Source organism: Gossypium raimondii, chromosome 3, assembly GCF_025698545.1.
Source record: "Gossypium raimondii isolate GPD5lz chromosome 3, ASM2569854v1, whole genome shotgun sequence".
Classification (NCBI taxonomy): domain Eukaryota; kingdom Viridiplantae; phylum Streptophyta; class Magnoliopsida; order Malvales; family Malvaceae; genus Gossypium; species Gossypium raimondii.
In genome coordinates this window covers 19,181,421-19,190,322 of record NC_068567.1, presented here as the reverse complement: position 1 = coordinate 19,190,322, position 8,902 = coordinate 19,181,421, and the positions used below count along the sequence as shown (strand labels likewise).

The window sequence follows — 8,902 nt, the reverse complement described above, 5'->3', positions numbered from 1 at the left end:
AGCTTATTACGAGTGGGTAGAACTAATATTTATCAAAGAAAAATACTGAATATAATTAATTGTAAAAGTACCTGCTATGAGGTCAACTGCATCATGGTCCTCTCTGCGTCTGACCGTATAAAAAGGGACAGGTTGCCTAGCATCAGTCTGATTTGCACCATGAGGCGGTGTTCGCTATCCCTACCCAACATTACCAGCTTTGTTTTGACCCTGGCCTCTCTGAGGCTGTTGCCTAGCCTACTAATTCTGAACTTTGTTCTACACTGAAGCTTTCATCTAATCATTATGACAAGGACAATTCTTAATCTTATTCTCTATAGACCCGCACCTAAAACAAGCATCCATCCTCCTTCAACAATCACCAAAATTTTGCTTACCACAATAAGCACTTCTCGGAGTCTTGCCTCTAATACCAACTACCACACTACCTTGCTGAGGTTTACCATCTCTGGCCTGCTTAATGGGTTGCGAGGTCGTGACAGTGGGACCAACATCCGTCTTAACAAGAGCCTTAGCCTTTTCTCTTCTCTCATGGTCCACATGCTTAACTTCCTCAACTATGTTGGTTTTCTCCACCAAAGTTGCAAAAACCCTCTCTTGGTGTGGAACGACCTAGATCATCAGATCATACCGCAACCCTTTTTCAAATCTAACACACTTGTCCTGCTCAGTCATAAACATCCCCTGAGCTTACCAACTAAGTCCTAAGAAGTTGGCCTCATACTCGACCACTGACATATCTCTTTGCTTCAATTCAATAAATTCAAGTATTCAGGCCTCTACATATATGGTGCCCACATATTTCTTCTAGAAAGCCTTTTAAAAGTAATCACATGTCAATCTCTCCGCTTGTGTACCCCTCATAACGGACTACCACCATCGGTAAGCCTCGTCCTTTAGCAATGATATCGTACCCTTTAATTTCTATTTAGGGGTACAATCCATGTCATCTAAGATCATTTTTGTAACCTTCATCCAATATTCATCTACAGTAAGGGTTGTCCCAATAATGCCCCTAAACAACTCGACTCCATTAGATTGAACCTCTAAGTTACGGACCCATGGCTACTGATCCAATTCTGGCTCTAGCTAGCTACTGAAGAACCCTAAGCATTGTCTGTGATATAGCATCATCCACAACCTCCTGATGACTACCCTTAGCGGTAGGTGCATTCTCAACATGCTCAGCTACGGGCTCAAGAGTACGTAATTGCGATGCAGAAGATTCAATTTGGGCCTCACGACTTTGCGTTCCTTAGGCTCGCATACCATGGGTTTGTACACCTTAAGTGTTCATTTCATTATCACGAGTCTAAGATTTATATAATTATCTACAGTTCAAAAATAAGTTCTCATTATTAACCTTGAGTGTTTTCAATCTAATAGTTCAACTATAGTTTACAAAATATTATTTTTCTATAAGTTCAATAATAAGAGTACTTATCTAGGATTGGCTTCGAAGTTTTAGATTTTTGTTTTGAAAATCAAACTTTAAAGAATAAAATTTATTTGTGGCATGGTTCCCAAAATACCTTTTTAGAAATATGCATGCAGGTTTCAGTAAAAACCACAATCCGAGTTTTGAACTGGGCTTTGATACCACTAAATGTAACCTCTCAAACCCGACCTAGACATTATGGTCGAATCTTGAAGACTACATTGGCCACCAGAATGGCCCAAAAAATATCTTGTATTTAAAATCCTACTTTAAAAATATTTTTCGTTTAATTCAAAATTGTGAACTCGTTTATTCTCCTTTGTTTTGAGAAAAAAAACATGTTAATTTCACAAATTAAGCAATTTTAGTATTTCGTTTGTAAAGATTAAATATTTTAGAAAACTATGTTGTATTTTATAAAAAACTTATTTTTGGTATTGCAGCGTAAATTTAAAATAAATTTTAAAGTACTTAAAATTAAAATCATCCTAGAAGCTCCTGCGACAATTGCATCCAAGTCCTAACCTCGAGAGTTATCTATTTAGTAAACTAAATAGTGAGCCAATAAGCTCAATGTAAGTCTTAACTCCAATAAACAGTAATAAAAATAAATAAAACACTCAAGCCAATAAATATACAAAATATTACGAACAATACAAAATTACATAGTTATTGCAATGTTTTCAAAAAAATGTCCTACTCAACTTCGCTACACACTATAATAAGAGTTCCCCAAAACTCATCCAACCAATAACACACCAGTTTGTGGACAAGCCACCAATAATGTAGATAAACTATCAAAATTGTAGACAAGCCACCAATAGTGCAGTTAACCTGCTAGTATTGCATATAAGTTGCCAAAATTGTGGACAAGCCAACAGAATTGCAGACAAGTTATCGATACTTCCTCCTTTCAGAATCATCCCAACCTAAGGTAGTATGACATATTTTTAATGATAACATAGCTAGACAGTATAGTATAGTAAGCATGATTAAACATGTAATAAGTAGTTGAATTATTTGGCATGATTTAGACATGTGATTAGTAAAAAAATCAGTGGCATGATTTGTCATGCATTCGTAAAATAGTATAGTGGTGCATTTAATTATGCTTTCAGTGTTAACAGTATCATAAACCATATTTTAACATGTGACTAAAGTTTCAGTAATAATATACATGATCTATCATGTAGTCAGCCTCAATAGCATATCAGTATTATGTTTTAATGTCACATAATATTCAGAATACCAGCAAATCATATAATAACACAAATACACATATGACATCACATACCTAACCGTTTGGAGGTACTATAACTGCCCGATTTTGGGCCTAGTTGGAACAGTGCTTTCGGGCCACTAATCTGACGAGGAAAAAATTAATCTTCTTATATTTTTATGATCTACAGATGTACAGAATGATTTTGTGAAAATTTCGCTCAAAAATTTTGACGTTTGGGCACTCAACTTAGTCGAAAGGATTAAATTATAAAAAAACAAAGTGCAAAACTTGAGTTATAGAAGCTAGAGGTGTCTAATTGCTATGAAATTTTAAATTGGAGGTCCTTAAAAGGTAATTAGACCATTGGTTAATTTGTTGGACAAAAATGGACATGAAATAGGTGAAATATAATATTTTTAAGTTAAGGGCATTTTAGTAATTTGGTGATTAAATGAATTAAAAAGCCAAATTAAAAGCCAATTTTTGCTCATCTTCAACCCCTTGGCCGAATTTCACATGAGGAAGACATAGATAGGGTTTTCCAATCTTCCAAACTCGATTGTAAGTTCGTTTTACCCCCGTTTTTAATGTTCTTTACATTTTAAGATCCTCGTAGCTCGATTTAGCTATTTCTACCATTATTTTAAGCTAGGGTTTGTGTTTAAAAATTTACCCATTGATGACTTGCATGTGAATTGATGGTTTATGGTAGAATATGAAAGTTGAAAGTGTAATAAAAAACTTTTACTAAGCGATTTTTAGTGAAATTGCATAAAGGACTTATTTGTAAAAGTTGTAAAATATGTGTAAAAAAAGAAAGAAATGTGATTTAGTGAAAATTGTGGGCTGCTATAAGAGGGAATATGAATTGGCTAGGCTTGAGTAATGAGAAAAATGAGTACTTTTCATTTTACAATCCTAGGGGTAAAATTGTAAATATGTGAAAAGTTAGGGGCAAAAATGTAGTTTTTTCCATAAGGTGTTTTCGGGGCTGAATTGAAAATGTGTATACTAAATGAGTTAAATGTGTTATTATAGATCAGGAAAGACAAGGATTTGACCTTGACCGGGGAAAAGGCAAGGTTTTGGACTAACACGCAAACATTTGATATTTTGGACCGAGGTAAGTTTGTATGTAAATAATGCATCGTTTTTACTTACGCTTTCATATTTTGATATATTTTATAAAATGTGGTTGAATATTTGATGTGTTCGACAAAATATTGACAAGTGAGAAATTTCCCGGTTGAACCTTATGAATAGAATAGGATACAAGTGACATGTCACTAGAAACCTATGTGAAAACTATGTGAAATTGTGACTAAGTGAATCCAGGTGCTACTCTTAAAAGTTCTACTAGTGACTGGGTAATCTGACATGTGTTGCGGATACCTGACAGCTTGTGTGAATGATACTGAGTAGTTACAAATGACCGACAGCTTGTGTGAGCAGACCCGCGAATGTGAATAGCTCGAGAACGAGCCTATGTGTGATAAGTGATGTGAAGTAGCTTTGGCTAAAAGTGTGGCACTATGTGCAATATTCTGATGTATCCGTTAATATTCTGATGTGCTCAACGGGAAATGACTAAGTTTAAATGATTGTGATTATGTGATGAATGAGTGCAGGTACATGTGTATATATATACTCATGAGCAATGTGCTGGATATGTGATCGAATTTTGGTAAGTTTGATTGGGAGTAAGTATGACTATGAAGACTTATAAATATTTGATAATGGCTAGCTATTGGAATGGCTAGCTATGGACATGCTTGGTGTTATGTGTGTGTAAATGAAAGTTAATACAAAGAAAACATGAAAGAGTAAAATTAGTAATAAAACAGTTTTAGATAGCAGTCGTTGTATAACTTTGAAAAATCACCAAAAATTATGGAAATCGAATTAGAGGTTGAATAAGATATGAAATGAAAGATTATTGAGTCTAGTTTTACATAGAAGAAATGTGTAAGCAAAAGAATTTCATATTATAAGATATTTGAATTTTTATGAGATAGGGTCAGAGTGATTTTGGAATCCCCTGTTTTGAGTTTGGAAACTCATTAAAAATTGTATAAAAATAATTATGGGTTAGAATTTATATGTTTAAAATTCTTAATGAGTCTATTGTCAATATAAACAAACGAGAACATCATCCAAATCCCGTACGAGGAGATAATTAACTTTTAGTGAAGAAGGGTCGAAACTGTCAGACAGCAAAATAGGGATGACTTTAAAGAATAAACTGTACTTATTGGCTAAACCATAAATTCTTAAAATTTTATAGTAAGAAGATATGTGAGTCTACTTTCAGAAAAATTTAGCAGATCTTAATTCGGAGTTTCGTAGCTCAAGATATAAATAATTTATTGACTATGACTCACGTAGATAGCTTGATATGAACATAGTGAATAGTGAAACTATGTGCAAATATGATTGTATGATCTTGAGAACACATTATGAGGATTGATAAAAGCATGTTAATAAATTATTTATTATTTACATACCAACTTACTAAGCTATATGCTTACTCCATTTTCTTTCTCTTGTCTTATAGTGTCACCAAGCTATCTCGGGGTACGGAGATCGTCGGAGATCCATCCACACTATCAACACTCTTTTGGTATTTTGAAAGCAATATTATGAATTATGACATGTATAGAGGACTTGATTATTTTGTTATATGTCATAATTGATTTGGCCTAAAATGTTGGCCTATGTTATTTGATAGTTCATTTTGTATAAGGCCAGTGATGTTGGCTATTATTGGTTAAGTTGTACGTTTATGATAATGTCATGTTGTGTGTTGATAAATTTGGTATAAGTGTGTAAATGTTTGGATGGAAAAAAGCTTGGTAAATAGCCTAACTTTCATCCACACGGCTGGCCACATGGCCATGTGCTTAGGGCGTGTGCCCCTATTTTTCAAGAAAATTTTCAAAGTTTTCAAAATTTCTCGGCTTGGTCTCGAACCACTTTCAAATTTAGATGAAATTTTATGATTTGTTTTTGTATGATTGGTTATGTTTAAGCCCAGTAATGCCTCGTACCCTGTCCCGGCGTCTGACACAGGTAAGGGGTGTTACAGGTACTTACTTGGATTCAATCCTAGTAAAGGATTTATCTTCACCAAGAATACTTTTCATATTCATTTAGCCAATATTTCAAAGCAGATTAACACAAATGTTATAATTTTTAATCATTGATGTATGATTTTTATGAACAAACATATATAATGTTGCTAGGTTAAAACCCACACCTAAAATAAAGCCTTGTGCCACTAGATCTACTCCACCACACTCCAACAATACCAATCTAGGTAGATCTTGCTTGATCTAATCAAACAATAATGGTTCAACACCTAAGGTACACCCGTTAGTTTCAATTTTAGTCCAAAAATAATTCTCCAGAGAAATGGATTTGAAGGACTTACTTTTTTAATTGTCGTTGGAGATTTAAGAATTTCCTTTACACTAAGGTAAAACTAAGTGATCTGGATTGGATTCTTCACGAAAGCATGTGCACATAAGTATATATTAGATTTGACCCATTTAAATAAAATTGAAGAATTGAGATTATAAGAACTAATCATCACTTACACTAAATCGAGCTAGTTTGAAAAAGTTAATGTTTCACTGGGAATTTTGAGTAAATGGAGGACTAGTGGCTAAAGAGAATTCAAATTAAGAAAAGTGAGTAAGAATAATATTTAACAATTAATAAAAATAGAAGAAAATTTTGTATAGATTCGGCTATGACCAAAGAAATTACGAGAGGAGGAAAAATAGAGAAAAATGGGCAGTGGAGACGGTGACGATGGTGGCCCTATGATGGTGCATTGGCGGCAAAAAGAGAATGAGAGGAAGGAGATAGTGGTGTAGTGGTGGTGGTTTGGTGTTCCAATGGTGGCTGAAGGTGGTGATATGGTGCAAAAATGTGAAAAAGTGGTGGGAATAAGAGGTGGAGAGAAAAAAATATGATAGGAGAGTATAAAAGGGAAGAGAAGCCAAAATATGGCATGAAAGAAAAAGAAGAAAATGAAGGGAAAAAGGCAATGAGTGAAACTATGGGAAGAAAAGGAAATGAGGGGGAATAAGGGGAGTGAAAGGGGAACAAGAAAGGAAGGAGAAGAACGATAGGAGAGGAAAGAATCTCTCTTGTATGGTAACAAATATGGGGGGCAAAGGGGGTTGACCAATGGTGTTTTGAGCCAAAATAAAAAATAAAATATTAGAGGGGAATCAAACTTGGGTCACATGGGAAACTTAGGTTGCTCTTAACCAGTTCATGAATTAACAATAACTAAATTTAAATAAGGTGTGATAGAAATGGATAAAATGGATGTTATTCTTGAAAGTAGTTACCTTGGAGGCGGCAACCGAGGGCCTAGCCGATCTCTGATAGATAATAATTCTAGAAAATAAAAAAATAAGAAAAGATATAGAATAAATAAGAGTCAAGAGAGAAAAAGAAGAAAGAAGATATTCCATTCAACGACAGTTTTGCATAACCATTTTCCTTCCCACTTCACTGTTGATATAAACACGAAAGAGAGAAAGGAAATGTTTATTACAAGCGTTGGATTTGGTTCCCTAAGTGTAATATTTTCGTTTAAGTACAGTTGTAATTTTTTCGAATATATTGGTTAATATAGTTGTAACAGCCCGATTTTGGGCCTAGTCGGAACAGTGGTTTCGGGACCACAAATCTGACAAGGAAAAAATTTATTTTTCTTATATTTTTATGGTCTACGATTTCACGGAATTATTTTGTAAAAATTTTGTTCGAAAATTTCGACGTTTGGGCACTCAATTTAGTCAAAAGGACTAAATTGTAAAAAGTGCAAAAGTTGAGTTCTACAAGTTAGAGGTGTCTAATTATTATGAAATTTTAAATTGGAGGTCCTTAAATGGTAATTAGACCATTGGTTATTTATGGACAAAAATAGACATGGTTAGTAAGTAAGCTATTTAAGGGCATTTTGGTAAAATGCCTTAATTAATGAATAAAGACAAAATAACATGAAATAAATTATCATCTTCTTCAATTCTTTTCTTCATGGCCGTATGTAGCAAGGGAACACCATGGCTAGGGTTTGTTCATCTTCCAAGCTTCATGGTAAGTCCGTTCTAGCCCGCTTTTCTTGTTCTTTGTATTTTTCAGATCCCGATAACTTGCTTAAGCTATCTCTACCATTAATTCGAGCTAGAATTCATGTCCAAAAATTACCCATAGATGAAAAGTGTGAATTTTGATGTTTCATGATAGAATATGAAGCTTAGAATTATGTTAAGCAACTTTTGCTAAGCGATTTTGAGTGAAAACGAGTAAAACGACATAATCGATAAAAATACTAAATGTTCATAAGTAAGTGTTAGAGTTGGAATTTGATGTTTCTATAGAAGGAAAATGTTCAACATGTCATAATACATAAGAATAAGGGATGAAGTTTAATTTACGAGCTTTGGGGCAAAAGTGTAAATATGTAAAGTTTAGGGGCAAAATTAAAATTTTACCAAAGTTTGAGTCAAGGACTGTTTTGATAAATGTGAGTACTAAATAAGTCAAATGTGTTATTATAGATCAAGAAAGAAGTGGAATCGACCTTGACCGGAGAAAAGGAAAGATTAAAGACTAAATTGCTAAATTTTTATATTATTGCATCAAAGTAAGTTACGTGTAAATAATAGTTATATTTTTATAAATTGTGAATTATATTTGATATGTGAATTAATATTGAATGTGGAAGGAAAATTGTTCATGAATTATTCAAGTGATAAAGTGTTTAAAATAAAGTGTTAAGTGTAAATTCCGGTTGAACTTAGGAATAGAAGTGGATACAAGTGACATGTCACTAGAGATCGATGTTACAGTGTTACGTTGAGTCCCGGTCTTTGGGTGATCTAGCATGTGTTGCGAGACACTGACAGCTTGTGTGAGCAGGCCCGTGGACATTTCAGTGTTATTGATCGATGGTAGCTTGCTACGTATCGATGGTAGCTTCGCTACATATCGCTGGTAACTTTTGCTACGTATCGATGGTAGCTTGACTACGTGTCGTTGGTAACCGGCTACATATCGATGTGGCACTTATGTGCTAATTCTCTACGTATCTATGTATATTCCGAGTGTTCAACGGGAAATTGACTAAGTGTAATTGAATAATGAATATAGGTGTGGAACTGAATTGAATATCGACTTAGAAATGGAAAAGTGAATTTTGAATTGAATTGTGATTGAAAGTG

General features: G+C 34.0%; 1 long non-coding RNA gene across 1 annotated transcript; it reads left to right on the top strand.

Moving 5' to 3' along the window:
• The first annotated feature begins 7,316 nt into the window (after nt 1-7,316).
• Nucleotides 7,317-8,422, top strand: LOC128039605 (uncharacterized). Its single transcript, XR_008194050.1, has 2 exons — nt 7,317-7,775; nt 8,240-8,422. It is a non-coding gene; the product is annotated as an uncharacterized LOC128039605 (long non-coding RNA).
• The last annotated feature ends 480 nt before the right edge of the window (nt 8,423-8,902 follow it).